The sequence below is a fragment of the Pan paniscus genome, chromosome 1, assembly GCF_029289425.2.
Source record: "Pan paniscus chromosome 1, NHGRI_mPanPan1-v2.0_pri, whole genome shotgun sequence".
NCBI lineage: Eukaryota > Metazoa > Chordata > Mammalia > Primates > Hominidae > Pan > Pan paniscus.
The window spans coordinates 207,117,107-207,135,232 of record NC_073249.2 but is presented as its reverse complement, the minus strand read 5'-3'; the positions used below and the strand labels follow the sequence as shown (position 1 = coordinate 207,135,232).

General features: G+C 43.0%; 1 protein-coding gene across 3 annotated transcripts in view; it reads right to left on the bottom strand.

Annotated features, from left to right (window-relative positions):
* The window catches only part of PLA2G2A (phospholipase A2 group IIA), a 34,408-nt gene that overhangs the window by 8,505 nt on the left and 7,777 nt on the right, over positions 1 to 18,126 (bottom strand). The gene's annotated exons all lie outside the window — the stretch shown is intronic.

The following is an 18,126-nucleotide window of genomic DNA, read 5'->3' as shown; positions in this document are numbered from 1 at the left end:
AAGAGCGAGCAGCACCAAAATTTATTGCAAAGAGCAAAAGAACAAAGCTTCCACACTCTGGAAGGGGACCGGAGCAGGTTGCCACTGCTGGCTCCGCAGCCTCCTTTTATTCCCTTATCTGGCCCCACCCACATCCTGCTGATTGGTCCGTTTTACAGAGAGCTGATTGGTCTGTTTTACAGAGAGCTGATTGGTCCGTTTTGACAGGGTGCTGATTGGTGCGTTTACAATCTCTGAGCTAGACACAAAAGTTCTCCACTTCCCCACTAGATTAGCTAGATACAGTGGACACAAAGGTTCTCCAAGTTCCCACCAGAGTAGCTAGATACAGAGTGTCGATTGGTGCATTCACAAACCCTGAGCTAGACACAGGGTGCTGACTGGTGTGTTTACAAACCTTGAGCTAGATACGGAGTGCGGATTGGTGTATTTACAATCCCTTAGCTAGACATAAAGGTTCTCCAAGTCCCCACCAGACTCAGGAGCCCAGCCAGCTTCACCCAGTGGATCCCGCACCTGCTGCAGGTGGAGCTGCCTGCAAGTGCTGTGCTGTGTGCCGCACTCCTCAGCCCTTGGGTGGTCAATGGGACTGGGTGCCATGGAGCAGGGGATGGCGCTCGTGGGGGAGGTGCGGGCCGCGCAGGAGCCCACGGCAGAGCGGGGAAGCTCAGGCATGGCTGGCTGTAGGTCCCCAGCCCTGCCCCTCGGGGAGGCAGCTAAGGCCCGGCAAGAAGTCGAGTACAGCAGCTGCTGGCCCAGGTGCTAAGCCCCTCACTGCCTGGGGCCGGCAGGGCCGGCTGGCTTCTCCGAGTGCAGGGCCCGCTGAGCCCACGCCCACCCGGAACTTGCGCTGGCCTGCAAGCGCTGCGCGCAGCCCTGGTTCCCGCCCGCGCCCCTCCCTCCACACCTCACCGCAAGCTGAGGGAGCCGGATCCAGCCTCTGCCAGCCCAGGAAGAGGCTCCCACAGTGCAGTGGTGGGCTGAAGGGCTCCTCAAGTGCCGCCAAAGTGGGAGCCCAGGCAGAGGAGGTGCCGAGAGCAAGCAACAGCTGCAAGGGCTGCCAGCAGGCTGTCACCTCTCAATACCTCCTTCCATTCACTAATTGCAGCCATTTCAGCATCAATCGAAGGTTCTTGGCTACAGCAATTATTACTGGTGTTTTCCTGGTTTCCTCATTCTTTTTATATGAAGAATTTGAATTCTACTGTGGGCAAAACTTTTCCTTCTAGTTGTGTATTCAACCATTTATATTAGTAGGGGCTTATTTTCTATGCTATTTATTTTCTAACTCAAATTGTTCCATCTTGGCCATGAAGAGTTCCTTTAAGTTTACACCTATGTTGTCTTAACATGTTCTCATTTTTTTTTTTTTTTTTTTTTTTTTATGAGATAGAGTCTTGCTCTGTTGCCCAGGCAGCTGGAGTGCAGTGGCATGATCTCAGCTCACTGCAACCTCCACCTCCTGGGTTCAAGCCATGCTCGTGCCTCAGCCTCCGGAATAGCTGGGACTACAGGCATGTGTCACCATGCTCGGCTGATTTTTTGTATTTTTATTAGAGAAGAGGTTTTGCCATATTGCCCAGGCTGGTCTCGATCTCCTGAGCTCAGGCAAAAACACTTCCTTTCTTGCACCACAAGATCTTCAAACTTATTATTATTATTATTATTATTATTTTTTGAGACAGAGTATCACTCTTTCACCCAGGCCGGAGTGCAGTGGTGCCATCTGGGCTCACTGCAAGCTCCGCCTCCTGGGTTCACACCATTCTCCTGCCTCAGCCTCCTGAGTAGCTGGGACTACAGGTGCCCGCCACCACACTCGGCTAATTTTTTGTATTTTTAGTAGAGACGGGGTTTCACCATGTTAGCCAGGATGATCTCGATCTCCTGACCTCGTGATCCGCCCACCTCGGCTTCCCAAAGAGCTGGGATTACAGGCGTGAGCCACTGTGCCTGGCCCCGATACCTCCAATTATTTTTTTGGAAAAAAGTTCAAAACCATATAGGTAATTATAACCTTCCCCCTTCCCTATTTATTATTTTATTTTTTATTTTTTGAGATGGCGTCTCGTTCTGTTGCCCAGGCTGGAGTGCAGTGGCGCCATCTCAGCTCACTGCAAGCTCCGTCTCCCGGGTTCACGCCATTCTCCTGCCTCAGCCTCCAGAGTAGCTGGGACTACAGGCGCCTGCCACCATGCCTGGCTAATGTTTTGTATTTTTAGTAGAGGCAGAGTTTCACCATGTTAGCCAATCTCCTGACCTCATGATCTGCCCACCTCAGCCTCCAAAAGTGCTAGGATTACAGGCATGAGCCACCACGCCCAGCCTCCCCCTTCCTTATTTATAACTCCTTTCTCTGACAAGTTTATTTTTCACAATATATTTACTTATTTGTTCAATTATAGTACAATTGAAGTAGCTTCAGAATTATTAATCCATAACTGTGTGAGAAATAAATTTACTAACTACAGTACTGTATTTGTGTATAGTTACTTGTCTCTTCAGCTTTTTGGTATACCAAAAAAATGCTGTTTTCTGAAGTTACATAGGTTATCTCTTTTCTTGCAGCCTACCTTAAGTGTGGTTATTATATTGATTTGTCATATAGTTATAAATTTATTTGTCATCATTTGTATTCCATTTTGGGTTCTACCTTTTTCCTCGTTGATTTTAATTATTTATTGCTTTTGAGGGTATGTGAAGCCTTCCCATGTGAAACAAGGTGAAAGCCATACTAAAAAGTATACTCAGAGGTGTTGCTTCTCACTCATGCCTACTGTCTTCTCATTTTCCTCTTTTTCCCACCTCATTCTCTCCCCATGGCCCGTAGGTAACTGTGTTAGTTATCTATTGCTGCATAATAAGTTATCACAAACTTAGCAGCTTAAAACAACATAGGTTTCTGGCTGGGTGCAGTGGCTCATGCCTGTAATCTCAGCACTTTGGCAAGCTGAGGCGGGTGGATCACCTGAGGTCAGGAGTTCGAGACCAGCCTGACCAACATGGAGAAACCCTGTCTCTACTAAAAATACAAAATTAGCCGGGTGTGGTGGCACATACCTGTAATCCCAGCTACTCGGGAGGCTGAGGCAGGAGAATCGCTTGCACCCAGGAGGCGGAGGTTGCCGTGAGCCGAGATCGCGCCATTGCACTCTAGCCTGGGCAACAAGAGTGAAACTCCGTCTCGAAAAACTAACAAACAAAAAACACAGGTTTCTTATCTCACAAGACGGCAAACAAGTTGTTTGGCTTGTGTTCCTATGTAAAGATCATACCCCTCTGCTTGGTCCGCCCCCATGCTCCTCCATGGCCTCAGCTCCTGGACTTCCTCTCCATAGGCAGTTACAACATGGCAGCTCCCTTCTTCAAGGCCACCAGGAGAATCACTCACTCCAATCTGCTAAGACTGAAATCTTCCATAATGTAGCCTCATCAGGGGTCTGACTACCCCACATCCTTTGCTGTATTCTGTTAGTTAGAAGCAATTCACAGGTTCTTGGGGAAAGGATTATACAAAGGTAAACTCACTGGAGGTCATTCTAGGGTATGTTTATCATAGTAGCCAATCTCATTCGTTTTTGGTTGATTCTTCCTGAATCTTTTGCATAAATGTGTAGGTATATGTTTATTTTCTTTTAGCCTCTGCTTTCTTACACAAAGGGTAGCATATCGTAGCTCATTTTGTACTTTGCTATTTTTACCCAACAGTATATCTAGGAAATCACTTCATATAAGCAGATAGAGATCTTCTTTCTTTAAAAAAAAAATGTTTAATTTTTTTCCTCCTAACTCAGGGAAGTCTTTCCTGGTGGCTTCCCTGACAGGGTCAAAGCCCCTCTTGCATTTCTATAGTCCTCCATTGTGGGAATGTACTGTAATTTTTCCAACCATTCTCCGAGAATAGGCATTTAGGTTTTTTCTAGTGTTTCACAATTACAAATATTGATTCAGGCAGCAACCTGTTCATGTGTATTTTCATAACATTGGAGATGTATCTTCTGGACAGATTCCTAGAAGTAGGATTACTGGGTCAAAAGGTAAGTGCATGTGTAATTTTGTTAGGTAATGTCAAATTCTCCTACAGAATGGTTGAACTAGCTCACATTCTCACTACTAATGTTTGAGACTGTCTTTTCCTCCATGGCCTCAGCAACAGAACGCTCTGTTAGACTTTTCATTTTGCGTTCATTCTTCTTACAGTTTTAAAAATATCACTGTTCCTTCAATAAATATTTATTGAGGACCTACTCAATAATCCAGGCACTATGTGGTAATACCATGGTGGGCAAAACAGAAACAATTTCTTCCCTGAGAGCATTTTTTAATCTGGCAACAGAGACAGACATCAGTCAGATGATCACACACACACACATACACATGTACACACACACACGCACAATTATAGAATGTCATGTGCTATGATCCATTGGGACAGCATGCGGCAGAGAGCCCTCAACTAGTCTGGGGATCAGAGAAGGTTTTCTAAGGAGATGGCACTTTACCAGAGGTCTGGAGGGAGTTTAGGAGTTATCTGGGTAAGCGGTTTCTGTGGCTTAGCTCACTCAACATTTATTCCAGCCTTCTGGCGTGTCTCTCAGTATTGCAGAGGCTAGAAGGCTAAACGCTGCATTTCCTTCTCTCTCCCTCTCCTTATTTTAAAAGGCTTTTTGAAAGAGCAGTGACATTCAAAATAAACTTGATCTGAGAGTACAGAGAGTCCCCACATTTTCCCTCTTCCCCGAACACACATCCTCCTTCACCATCAACATCCCCCACCATTGTGGTACCTCGTTAGAATCAATGAGCTGATGTTGACACATCAAAGGAAGTCCATAGTTTATATTAGGGCTCATTCTTGGTATTATACACTCTATGGGTTTTAGCAAATGTAATGTGACATGTATCCACTCTTACAGTATGAGACAGAGTAGTTTCACTACCTTAAAAATTCTCTATGCTCTGCCTATTTATTCCTCCTTCCCCCAAACATCATCCTGACAACCAAGATCTTTTTACTGTCTCCATAGTTTAACCTTTTTCGAATGTCATGTAGTTGAATCATACAGTATGTAGCCTTCCAAATTGACTTCTTTCACTTAGCAATATACATTCAAGTTTCCTCTATGTCTTTTGATGACTTGATAGCTCATTTATTTTTATTATTGAGTAATATTACATTGTCGTGTGTACCACAGTTAATCCATTTACCTACTGAAGGACAACTTGGTTGCTTCCAAGTTTTAGCAATTATGAATAAAGCTGCTATAAAGATTTGAAACATTTCATGTGCAGGTCTTTGTGTGGAAATCAGTTTTCATCTTATTAGGGTAAATATCAAGGAGCACAATTGCTGGATCATACAACAAGAGTTTAATGTGTATTTTCGTAAGAAAATACCAAACTGTCTTCCAAACGGCTGTACCATTTTGCATTCCCTCCAACAATGAATGAGAGTTTCTATTACTCCACATCTTCACCAGCCATTTTGAAACCAGCCCAATTGTCCTGTAGAACTGATGTTTATGGTTTCTTTGAATAAACATGGAAATTGACTCTCCCAGTCTTAAAACTTGAGAAAGTTACATTTGTCTTATCTGACTTCCTTTCTCAGGAAACCAACCAGCAAGCCTCTGAGATAGTATCAAGGAATTGAAACTTACCAGATAACTGCATCTGGACAATAAGACACCAGATCCCTTGCCTGTCATAATGGACTATGTTGCAGGAAGTCAGGGAACCCGAACATAGGGACCAACTGAAGCCATGGCAGAAGAACATAAATTGTGAAGATTTGATGGACATTTATTAGTTCCCCAAATTAATACTTTTGTAATTTCTTACGCGTGTCTTTACTGCAATCTCTGAACATAAGTTGTGAAGATTTCATGGACACTTATCACTTCCCCAATCAATACCCTTGTGATTTCCTATGCCTGTCTTTAATCTCTTAATTCCTTCATCTTCTTAAATTGAGGAGGATGTATGTTGCCTTGGGACCCTGTGATGATTGCGTTAACTGAACAAAATGTTTGTAGAGCATGTGTGTTTGAACAATATGAAATCTGGGCACCTTGGAAAAAGAACAGGTTAACAGCAATGTTCAGGGAAAAAGAGAGATAACCTTAAACTCTGACTGCCAGTGAGCCGGGCAGAACAGAGCCATATTTCTCTTCTTTCAAATGCAAATGGGAGAAATATTGCTGAATTCTTTTTCTCAGCAAGGAACATCCCTGAGAAAGAGAATGCATCCCTGAGGGTAGGCCTCTGAAATGGCCGCTTTCAGGGGCGGCTGTCTTTTATGGTTGTAGCTGTAGGGATGAAATAAGCCTCGGTCTCCTGTAGCACTCCCAGGCTTATTAGGACGAGGAAATTCCCGCCTAGTAAGTTTTGGTCAGACCGGTTGTCTGCTCTCAAACCCTGTCTCCCGATGTTATCAATGACAATGCGTGCCCAAAACTTCATTAGCAATTTTAATTTCGACCCGTCCTGTGGTCCTGTGATCTCGTCCTGCCTCCACTTGCCTTGTGATATTCTATTACCTTGTGAAGCATGTGATCTCCGTGACCCACTCCCTCCCCTTTTGAAAATCACTAATAAAAACTTGCTGGTTTTGCAGCTTGTGGGGCATCACAGAACCTGCCAACATGTGATGTCTCCCCTGGACACCCAGCTTTAAAATTTCTCTCTTTTGTAGTCTGTCCCTTTATTTCTCAGACCAGCTGACACTTAGGGAAAATAGAAAAGAAACTACATGAAATATCGGGGGTGAATTTTGCCCGATATCTGACTGAATTTCCCCCAATAGGCCTAACTGACTACCTGCTTCCTATTGACCAACTCCTCTTCCTTATCCCTTCCTAATTGTTGTTTTCCTACACATGGATACATTTCTTCCCTGCTATATAACTTCCCAGTTTTAATTGATTGGGCAGGTGGATTTGAGACTGATCTCCCACTGTCTCAGCTGCAGCATCTCATCAAAGCCTTCTTCCCTGGCCGTACTCACTGTCTTGGTGATTGACTTTCTGTGCCGTAAGCAACAAGACCTAGACCAAACTCCTGACACTTCAGTAACAATTTTATATTGTCAGTATTTTGGACATTAGCCATTCTAATATGCATGTAATGGTATCTCATGGTTTTCATTTGTAATTTTTTTTTTTTTTTTTTTTTTGAGATGGAGTCTAGCTCTGTCACCCAGGCTGGAGTGCTTTGGCACAATCTCAGTTCACTGCAACTTCTGCCTCCTGGGTTCAAGTGATTTTCCTGCCTCAGCCTCATGAGTAGCTGGGGTTACAGAAGTGCACCACCATGCCCAGCCAATTTTTGTATTTTTAGTAGAGATGGGGTTTCACCATATTGGCCAGGCTGTTCTTGTACTCCTGACCTCAAGTGATCTGCCTGCCTCAGCATCCCAAAGGGCTGGGATTACAGGGGCGAGCCCCTGTGCCCAGCCTTAATTTGTAATTCTAATGACGTATCATGTTCAGCATCTTTTCATGTGCTTATTTGCCATCTGTATACCTTTTGTGAGATATCTGGTCATGTCTCTTGCCAGTTTTTTAATTGGATTATTCTTTTTTAAAAATTTAGTTTAAGTTCTGGGATACATGTGCTGAACATGCAGGTTTATTGATAAGTATACATGTGTCATGGTGGTTTGCTGCACCTATCAACTTGTCATCTAGGTTTTAAGACTCACATACATTAGGTATTTGTCCTAATGCTCTCCCTCCCCTTTCCCCCCAACCCCCAAAAGGCCCTGGTGTGTGGTTGTGGGTTTGTCCTAAAAAGCTCTGATTATTTTGAGGTATGTTCCATCAACTCCTAGTTTATTGAGAGTTTTTAGCATGAAGGAGTGTTGAATTTTATCGAAGGCCTTTTCTGCACCTATTGAACTCATGTAGTTTTTGTCATTGGTTCTGTTTATGTGATGGATTACGTTTACTAATTTGTGTATGTTGAACCAGCCTTGCATCTCAGAGGTGAAGCTGACTTGATTGTGGTGGATAAGCTTTTTGATATGCTGCTGGATTCGGTTTGCCAATATTTTATTGAGGATTTTTGCATTGATTTTCATCAGGGATATTGGCCTGAAATTTTCTTTTTTTGTTGTCTCTGCCAGGTTTTGGAATCAGGAGTTTTTCTATTGTTTGGAATAGTTTCAGAAGGAATGGCACCAGCTCCTCTTTGTACCTCTGGTAGAATTTGGCTATGAATCCATTTGGTCCTGGGCTTTTATTTGGTTGGTAGGCTATTAATCACTGCCTCAATTTCAGAACTTGTTATTGGTCTATTCTGGGATTTGACTTCTTCCTGGTTTAGTCTTGGGAGGGAGTACATGTCCAGGAATTTATCCATTTCTTCTAGATTTTCTAGTTTATTTGCATAGAGGTGTTTATAGCATTCTCTGGTGGTAGTTTGTATTTGTGTGGGATCAGTGGTGATATCCCCTTTATCATTTTTTTACTGTATCTATTTGATTCTTCTCTCTTTTCCTCTTTATTAGTTGGGCTAGTGGTCTATTTTGTTAATCTTTTCAAAAAACCAGCTCCTGGATTCATTGATTTGTTGAAGGGTTTTTTGTGTCTCTATCTCCTTGAGTTCTGCTCTGATCTTAGTTATTTCTTGCCTTCTGCTAGCTTTTGAATTTGTTTGCTATTGCTTCTCTAGTTCTTTTAATTGTAATATAAGGGTGCCAATTTTAGATCTTTCCTGCTTTCTGATGTGAGCATTTAGTGTTACAAATTTGCCTCTACACACTGCTTTAATTGTGTCCCAGAGATTCTGGTATGTTGTCTCTTTTTTCTCACTGGTTTCAAAGAACTTCGTTATTTCTGCTTTAATTTTGTTGGTTACCCAGTAGTCATTCAGGAGAAGGTTGTTCAGTTTCCATGTAGTTGTGCAGTTTTGACTGAGTTTCTTAATCCTTAGTTCTAATTTCATTGCACTATGGTCTGAGAGGCTGACTGTTATGATTTCTATTCTTTTGCATCTGCTGAGGAGTGTTTTATTTCCAATTATGTGGTCGATTTTAGAATAAGTGCTATGTGGTACTGAGAAGAATGTATAGTCTCTTGATTTGTGGTGGAGGGTTCTGTAGATATCTATTAGGTCCTCTTGGTCCAGAGCTGCGTTCAAGTCCTGAATGTCCTTTTTAATTTTCTGTCTCATTGACCTGTCTAATATTGAGAGTGAGGTATTAAAGTCTTCCACAATTATTGTTTGGGAGTCTAAGTCTCTTTGTAGGTGTCTAAGAACTTGCTTTATGAATCTGGGTGCTCCTGTATTGGGTGCATATATATTTAGGATAGTTAGCTCTTCTTATTGAGTTGATCCCTTTACCATTATGTAATGCCTTTCTTTTTCTTCTTTGATCTTTGTTGGTTTAAAGTCTGTTTTATCAGAGACTAGGATTGCAATCCCTGCTGTTTTTTTTTTCTTGCTTTCCATTTGCTTGGTAAATATTCCTCCTTCCCTTTATTTTGAACCTATGTGTGTCTTTGCACCTGAGATGGGTCTCCTGAATACAGTGCACTGATGGATCTTGACTCTTTATCCAATTTGCCACTCTGTGTCTTTTAATTGGGACATTTAGCCCACTTACATTTAAGGTTAATATTGTTATGTGTGAATTTGATCCTGTCATCATGATGCCAGCTGGTAATTTTGCACATTAATTGATGCAGTTTCTTCATAGTGTCATTGGTCTTTATATTTTAGTGTGTTTTTGCAGTGGCTGGTACTGGTTGTTCCTTTCCATGTTTAGTGCTTCCTTAAGGAACTCTTGTAAGGCAGGCCTGGTGGTGACAAAATCTCTCAGCATTTGCTTGTCTGTAGAGGATTTTATTTCTCCTTTACTTATGAAAATTAGTTTGGCTGGATATGAAATTCTGGATTGAAAATTCTTTTCTTTCAGAATGTTGAATATTGGCCTCCACTCTTTTCTGGCTTGTAGGGTTTCTGCAGAAAGATCCCCTGTTAGTCTGATGGGCTTCCCTTTGTAGGTTACCTGACCTTTCTCTCTGGCTGCCCTTAATATATTTTCTTGTGTTTCAACCTTGGAGAATCTGACAATTATGTGTCTTGGGGTTGCTCTTCTTGAGGAGTATCTTAGTGATGTTCTTTGTATTTCCTGAATTTGAATGTTGGCCTGCCTTGCTAGGTTGGGGAAGTTCTCCTGGATAATATCCTGAAGTGTGTTTTCTAGCTTGGTTTTATTCTCCCCGTCACTTTAGGGACCCCAATCAATCGTAGGTTTGGTCTTTTCACATAGTCCCATATTTCTTGAAGGCTTTTTTCATTTTTTTTCCTCTAATCTTGTCTTCACACCTTATTTTAGTAAGTTGATCTTCAATCTCTGATATCCTTTCTTCTGCTTGATCGATTCAGCTATTGATACTTGTGTATGCTTCACGAAGTTCTCGTGCTGTGTTTTCCAGTTCCATCAGGTGATTTATGTTCTTCTCTAAACTGGTTATTCTAGTTAGCAGTTTCTATAACATTCTGTCAAGGTTTTTAGCTTCCTTACATTGGGTTAGAACATGCTGCTTTAGCTCAGAAGAGTTTGTTATTACCCACCTTCTGAAGCTGACTTGTGTCAATTCATCAAACTCATCCTCTGTCCAGTTGTGTGCCTTAGCTGGAAAGGAGTTGCAATCATTTGAAGGAGAAGAGGCATTCTGGTTTCTGGAATTTTCAGCATTTTTTACGCTGGTTTTTCCTCATCTTTGTGGATTTGTCTACCTTTGATCTTGGAGGCTGATGACTTCTGGATGGGGTTTCTGTGTGGGGGTCCTTTTTGTTGATGTTGATGTTGATGTTATTGTTTTCTTTTGTTAGTTTTATTTCTAACAGTCAGACCCCTCTTCTGCAGGTCTGCTGCAGTTTGCTGGAGGTCCACTCTAGACCCTATTTGCCTGGGTATCACCAGCAGAGGCTGCAGAAGAGCGAAGATTGCTGCATGCTCCTTCCTCTGGAAGCTTTGTCCCAGAGAGGGACTGGCCTGATGCCAGGCAGAGCTCTAGTGTATGAAGTATCTTTCAACCCCTGTAGGGAGGTTTCTCCTAGTCAGGGGGCAGGAGGGTCAGGGACCCACTTGAGAAGACAGTCTGTCCCTTAGCAGAGCTTGAGTGCTGTGCTGGGAGAACCCTCCTTATAAGGGTCCACTGCTCTCTTCAGAGCTGGCAAGCAGGAATGTTTAAGTCCACTGAAGCTGTGCCCACAGCTGCCCCTTCCCCTAGGTGCTCTGTTCCAGGGAGATGGGAGTTTTATCCATAAGCCCTTGACTGGGGTTGTTGTCTTTCTTTCAGAGATGCCCTGCCCAGTGAAGAGGAATCTAGAGAGGCAGTCTGGCCACAGCCACTTTGCTGCGCTGTGTTGAGTTCCACCCAGTCCAAACTTCCAGGCCTCCTTAACACTGTCTGGGGAAAACTGCCTACTCACGCCTCAATAATGGCAGACGCCTCTCCCTGCACCAAGCTGGATCATTCCAGGTTGACTTCAAACAGCTGTGCTGGCAGCGAGAATTTCAAGCCAGTGGCTCTTAGCTTGCTGTGCTCTGTGGGAGTGGGACCCACTCAGTGAGACCACTTGGCTCCCTGGTTTCAGATCCCTTTCCAGGGCGGTGAATGGTTCTGTCTCACTGGGGTTCCAGGCACCACTAGGGTACCAAAAAAGCAAACAAACAAAAAAACTCCTACAGCTAGCTCGGTGTCTGCCTGAACAGCTGCCCAGTTTTGTGCTTGAAACCCAGGGCCCTGGTAGTATATGCATACGAGGGAATCTCCTGGCCTGTGGATTGCAAAAGCCATGGGAAAAGCATAGTATCTGGGCCGGGTATCACAATTCCTCACAGCTTCCCTTGGCTGGGAAAAGGAGGCCCCTGGCTCCTTGCACTTCCTGGGTGAGGCAACTCCCCACCCTGCTTTTGCTCACCCTCTGTGGGCTGGACCCAATGAGATGAACAGGGTACCCCAGTTGGAAATGCAGAAATCAGTCCATTCCAAGATGGCCGAATAGGAATAGCTCCAGTCTGCAGCTCCTAGCGTGCTCAATGCAGAAGATGGTGATTTCTGCATTTCCAACTGGGGTATCAGTTTCATCTCTTTGGGACTTGTTGGACAGTGGGTGCAGCCCATGGAGGGTGAGCCAAAGCAGGGTGGGGCATCACCTCACCCAGGAAGCACAAGGGGTGAGGGGATTTCCCTTTCCTAGCCAAGGGAAGCCATGACAGACTGTACCTGGAAAATTGGGACACCCCCACCCTAATACTGCAATTTTTCAATGATCTTAGCAAACGGCACACCAGGAGATTATATCCTGTATCTGGATCGGTGGGTCCCATGCTCATGGAGCCTTGCTGACTGCTAGAACAGCAGTCTGAGATAGACCTGCAAGGCAGCAGCCTGGCAGGGCAAGGGGTGTCCACCATTGCTGAGGCTTGACTAGGTAAACAAAGTGGCTGGGGAAGCTCAAACTGGGCAGAGCTCACTGCAGCTCTGCAAGGTCTGCTGCCTCTGTAGACCCCACCTCTGGGGGCAGGGCATAGCTGAACAAAAGGCAGCAGAAACTTCTGCAGACTTAAACGTCCCTGTCGACAGCTCTTAAGAGAGCAGTGGTTCTCCCGGTCCAGTGTTCAAGCCCTGAGAACAGACAGACTGCCTCCTCAAGTGGGTCCCTGACCCCTGTGTAGCCTAACTGGGAGACACCTCCCAGTAGGGGCTGACTGACACCTCATACAGGCAGGTGCCCCTCTGGGATGAAGCTTCTAGAGGAAGGATCAGGCAGCAATATTTGCTGTTCTGCAGCCTCTGCTGGTGATACCCAGGCAAACAGGGTCTGGAGTGGACCTCTAGCAAACTCCAACAGACCTGCAGCTGAGAGACCTGTCTCTAAGAAGGAAAACTAACAAACAGAAAGGAATAGCATCAACATCAACAAAAAGGACATCCACACCAAAACCCCATTGGTAGGTCACCAGCATCAAAGACCAAAGGTAGATAAAACCACAAAGATGGGAGAAACCAGAGCAGACAAGCTGAAAATTCTAAAAACCAGAGTGCCTCTTCTCCTCCAAAGGATCACAGCTCCTTGCCAGGAATGGAACAAAGCTGGATGGAGTATGACTTTGATAAGCTGACAGAAGTAGGCTTCAGAAGGTCTGTAATAACAAACTTCTCCGAGTTAAAGGAGGATGTCCAAACCCATTGCAAGGAAGCTAAAAACCTTGAAAAAAGATTAGACAAATGGCTAACTAGAATAAACAGTGTAGAGAAGACCTGAAATGACCTGATGGAGCTGAAAACCATGGCACAAGAACTTGGTGACACATGCACAAGCTTCAATACATGATTTGATCAAGTGGAAGAAAGGGTATCAGTGATTGAAGATCAAATTAATGAAATAAAGTGAGAAGAGAAATTTAAAGAAAAAAGAGTAAAAAGAAATGAACAAAGCCTCTAAGAAATATGGGACTATGTGTTGGGAACAAACCCCCCAAAATCTGGCCATATACTGGCTCCAAAACTGGCCATAAACAAAACCTCTGCAGCACTGTGACATGTTCATGATGGCCATAATGCCCACACTGGAAAGTTGTGGGTTTACCGGAATGAGGGCAAGGAATACCTGGCCCGCCCAGGGTGGAAAACTGCTTAAAGGCATTCTTAAGCCACAAACAATAGCATGAGTGATCTGTGCCTTAAGGACATGCTCCTGCTGCAGTTAACTAGCCCAATCTATTCCTTTAATTTGGCCCATCCCTTTGTTTCCCATAAGGGATACTTTCAGTTAATTTAATATCTATAGAAAAAATGCTAATGACTGGCTTGCTGTTAATAAATACATGGGTAAATCTCTGTTCAAGACTCTCAGCTCTGAAGGCTGCGAGACCCCTGATTTCCCACTTCACACCTCTATATTTCTGTGTGTGTGTCTTTAATTCCTCTAGCGCCGCTGGGTTAGGGTCTCCCCGACTGAGCTGGTCTTGGCAAGTGGCGTCCACCATGGGGGCTCAAATCCAGGTGGAAGGGTCACCAGAGCAATGGTTGGAGAATGTGGAACTAGCTGGAGGACACCCGAGTACTCTTAAAGCAATCCCCGTGGTGAGTAAGAAGGGGAGCTTGGAAGCATCAGGGTAACAATGGGACAAGTGTGGGCTGTGATTCATTCCACCTTGGAACTTTTTCACACTGATGATGTGGAGGAAGGAGAGTATAATGAAGTAACAGAAGAGGTTACAGACCAGGTTTATTTGCCAGCTACAGCTAAAGCGGCAAAGGAGGGAGAGGTTCATCCCTACCCTTGTGCTCCCCCTCATTATTTTGAAGAAAATGACCCTCCAGATCTTTCTTTTCCGGAGAACACTGGGCGAAAAGTAGTTGCCCCAGTGACTGTTTGAGCAGTGCCTTGAGCGATCGCTCTTAGTTCTATTCAGGCAGGAATTCAGCAAGCTAGATGAGAGGGTGATTTAGAGGCTTGGCAGTTCCCTGTTAGAATATACCCCCCAGATCAACAAGGAAATATTATAGCTACATTTGAGCCTTTTCCTTTTAAATTACTCAAAGAATTTAAACAAGCTATTCATACTAAAAAAGAATGTAGAAATAATCAGCGAGACAGGCTGCCAGATAGGGGAAAAAAGAAAACTGCTGAGTCTGAAATATGTCCAAAATATAAAAAAGGAAAACATTGGGCTAATCAGTGTCACTCTAAGTTTGATAAAGAAGGGAACCTGATTTCGGAAAAAACCATGAGGGGCCCATCCCGGGCCCCATTCTAAACTGGGGCATTTCCAGTGCAGGCCATTCTCTCACCCCCATACAATGTCTGTCCCCCACCACAGCCAGTAGTGCCACAGTAGATTTATGCTGCACAAAATCTGTGAGCCTTCTGCCTGGGGAACCCCCACAAAAGGTCCCAACAGGAGTCTGTGGACCCTTGCAGAGGGTATGATATGATCACTTCTAGGAAGTTCTAGTTTAAATTTAAGAGGGGTACAAATACATACAGGAGTCATTGATTCAGATTACAATGGGGAAATTCAAATTGTTATATCTACTTCTGTTCCCTGGAAAGCAGAGCCAGGAGAGGGCGTAGCACATCTCCTGATTGTGCCGTATGTGGAAATGGGGAAAAGTGAAATTAAATGAACAGGAGGATTTGGAAGCACAGATAAACAAGGCAAAGTAGCTTACTGGGTGAATCAAATTACTGATAAACACCCTACTTGTGAAATAACTATTCAGAGAAAGAAATTTAAAGGTTTGGTAGATACAGGAGTGGACATTTCAATCATTTCTCTACAGCACTGGCCATCTGCATGGCCAATTCAACCCACTCAATTTAATATAGTTGGAGTTGGTAAAGTCCCTGAAGTATATCAAAGTAGTTATATTTTGCATTGTGAAGGGTCTGATGGACAACATGGGACTATTCAACCAATTATAACTTCTGTACCTATAAATTTATGGGGAAGAGATTTATTACAGCAATGGGGAGCAAAAGTTCTAATTTCAGAACAATTATATAGCCCTCAAAGTCAACATATAATGCATGAAATGTGGTATGTCCCTGGTATGGGACTAGAAAAAAATTTGCAAGATTTGAAAGAACCACTTCAAACAGAAAGACAAAGTTCTTGCCAAAGATTAGGATATCATTTTTGATGGTGGCCATTGTTAAGCCTCCAGAACCTATACCTTTAAAATGGTTAACAGATAAGCCAATTTGGGTAGAACAATGGCTGCTAAGTAAAGAGAAACTGGAGGCTTTAGAGAAATTAGTTACTGAACAATTAGAAAATGGGCACATAGCTCCAACATTTTCGCCTTGGAATTCTCCAGTTTTCCTAATTAAGAAAAAATCACGTAAATGGAGAATGTTAACTGACTTAAGAGTTATCAACTCAGTTATACAACCTATGGGAGCATTTCAGCCAGGATTGCCTTCTCCTGCTATAATTCCAAAAAATTGACTTTAATAGTCATAGATTTAAAAGACTGTTTCTTTACTATCCCTTTAGCTGAGCAAGACTATGAACGGTTTGCATTTACAATTCCTGCAGTAAACAACCTGCAGCCTGCTAAGCATTATCATTGGAATGTGTTTCCACAGAGCATGTTAAACAGTCCAACTATTTGCCAGACCTATGTAGGGCAAGCCATTGAACCTACTAGTAAAAAATTTTCACAGTGTTACATTATTCATTATATGGATGATATACTTTGTGCTGCCCCCACTCGAGAAATATTACTCCAATGTTAGATCACTTGCAAAATTCGATTTCTTGTGCTGGCTTAGTTATACTTCCTGACAAAATTCATACTACTCCTCCTTACTCCTACTTGGGGACCTTAGTAAATGACACTACCACTGTGCCACAGAAAGCAACCATACATAGGGATCAATTAAAAACATTAAATGACTTTTCAAAAATTACTAGGGGACATTAATTGGATATGACCTGCTCCAGGCATTCCTACCTATGCGCTGAGTAATCTGTTTTCTATCCTTAGAGGAAATCCCAGTCTCACTAGCCCTCGGCAATTAACAAAGGAGGCTGAGGCAGAGTTACAACTAATTGAGAAGCAAGTCCATAAAGCTCAAATAAATAGAATAGATCCAGAGAAGACTCTAGATTTGCTAATTTTTTCAACTCAGCATTCACCTACTGGTGTTATTGTACAAGAACAGGACTTAGTATACGGAGTGGCTTTTTCTTCCACATGCTAATTCACGGACTCTAACTCCTTATTTAGATCAAATCACTAATATGATAGGGATTGGGAGAACTCAGATTGTTAAATTACATGGAGATGATCCTGGAAAAATTATTGTCCCTCTCAAGAAGGCACAAATACAGCAAGCTTTTATAAATAGTCTTACTTGGCAAACCCATTTAGCTGATTATTCTTGATAATCATTTTCCTAAAATGAAACTGTTTCAGTTTTTGAAATTAACTAATTGGATTCTCCCTAAAATAACTAAATTTAAACCAATGGAAGGTGCCAAGAATATTTTTACAGATGGGTCTAGTAATGGTAAAGCTTCTTATTTTGGCTCAAAAAAGCAAAGTTTTCCAGACGCCTTATACTTCAGCTCAAAAAGCAGAGCTCGTAGCTGTAACTGAAGTATTGACTTCTTCTGATATGCTTATTAATGTGATTTCTGATTCTTCATATGTGGTTCATTCCACACAGTTAATTGAAAATGCTCAGTTACGATTCATACAGATGAACAACTGATGACTTTTTTTACCCAATTGCAAACAGCAGTTAGAAGTAGAATGCATCCTTTTTACATCACTCACATTAGGGCTCATACACCTCTTCCAGGACCTTTGACTGAAGGAAGTTAAATGGCTGATTGCCTAGTCGCTAATGCAATATCTAATGCTAGACATTTTCACAATTTAACCCATGTTAATGCCTCTGGTCTCAAACGCAGATACGGCATTACCTGGAAAGAAGCTAAAGCTATTATCCAGCGATGCCCAACTTGCCAAATGGTACATTCCTCATCTTTTACAGGAAGAGTTAATCCTTGAGGATTGGAACCTAACTCCCTTTGGCAAGTGGATGTCACACATTCCCTCGTTTGGGAGACTAGCTTATGTACATGTATGTGTGGTCACCTTTTCTCATTTTGTCTGGGCTACATGCCAATCAGGAGAGTCTTCTGCCTGTGTTAAACGTCACCTTTTGCAGTGTTTTGCGGTGATGGGCATTCCAGGCTCTATTAAAACAGATAATGCCCCAGGCTATACTAGCCAAGCTCTAGCTACATTTTTATCTATGTGGAATATTAAACACATTACTGGTATCCCATACAATTCTCAAGGACAAGCCATAGTGGAAAGAATGAATCTTTCCCTAAAACAGCAGTTGCAAAAGCAGAAAGTGGGAAACAGGGAGCATGGAACCCCACAGATGCAAGTGAATCTAGCATTATTAACTTTAATTTTTTTGAGCCTGCCCAAAGGCCAGATGTTATCAGCAGCTGAACAGCATCTACAGAAACCAGCTGCAAAGATGGAAGCAGAACAACTGATTTGGTGGAGAGATCCAATAATAAAAAGTTGGGAAATAGGTAAAAGAATAACTTGGGGGAGAGGTTATGCTTGT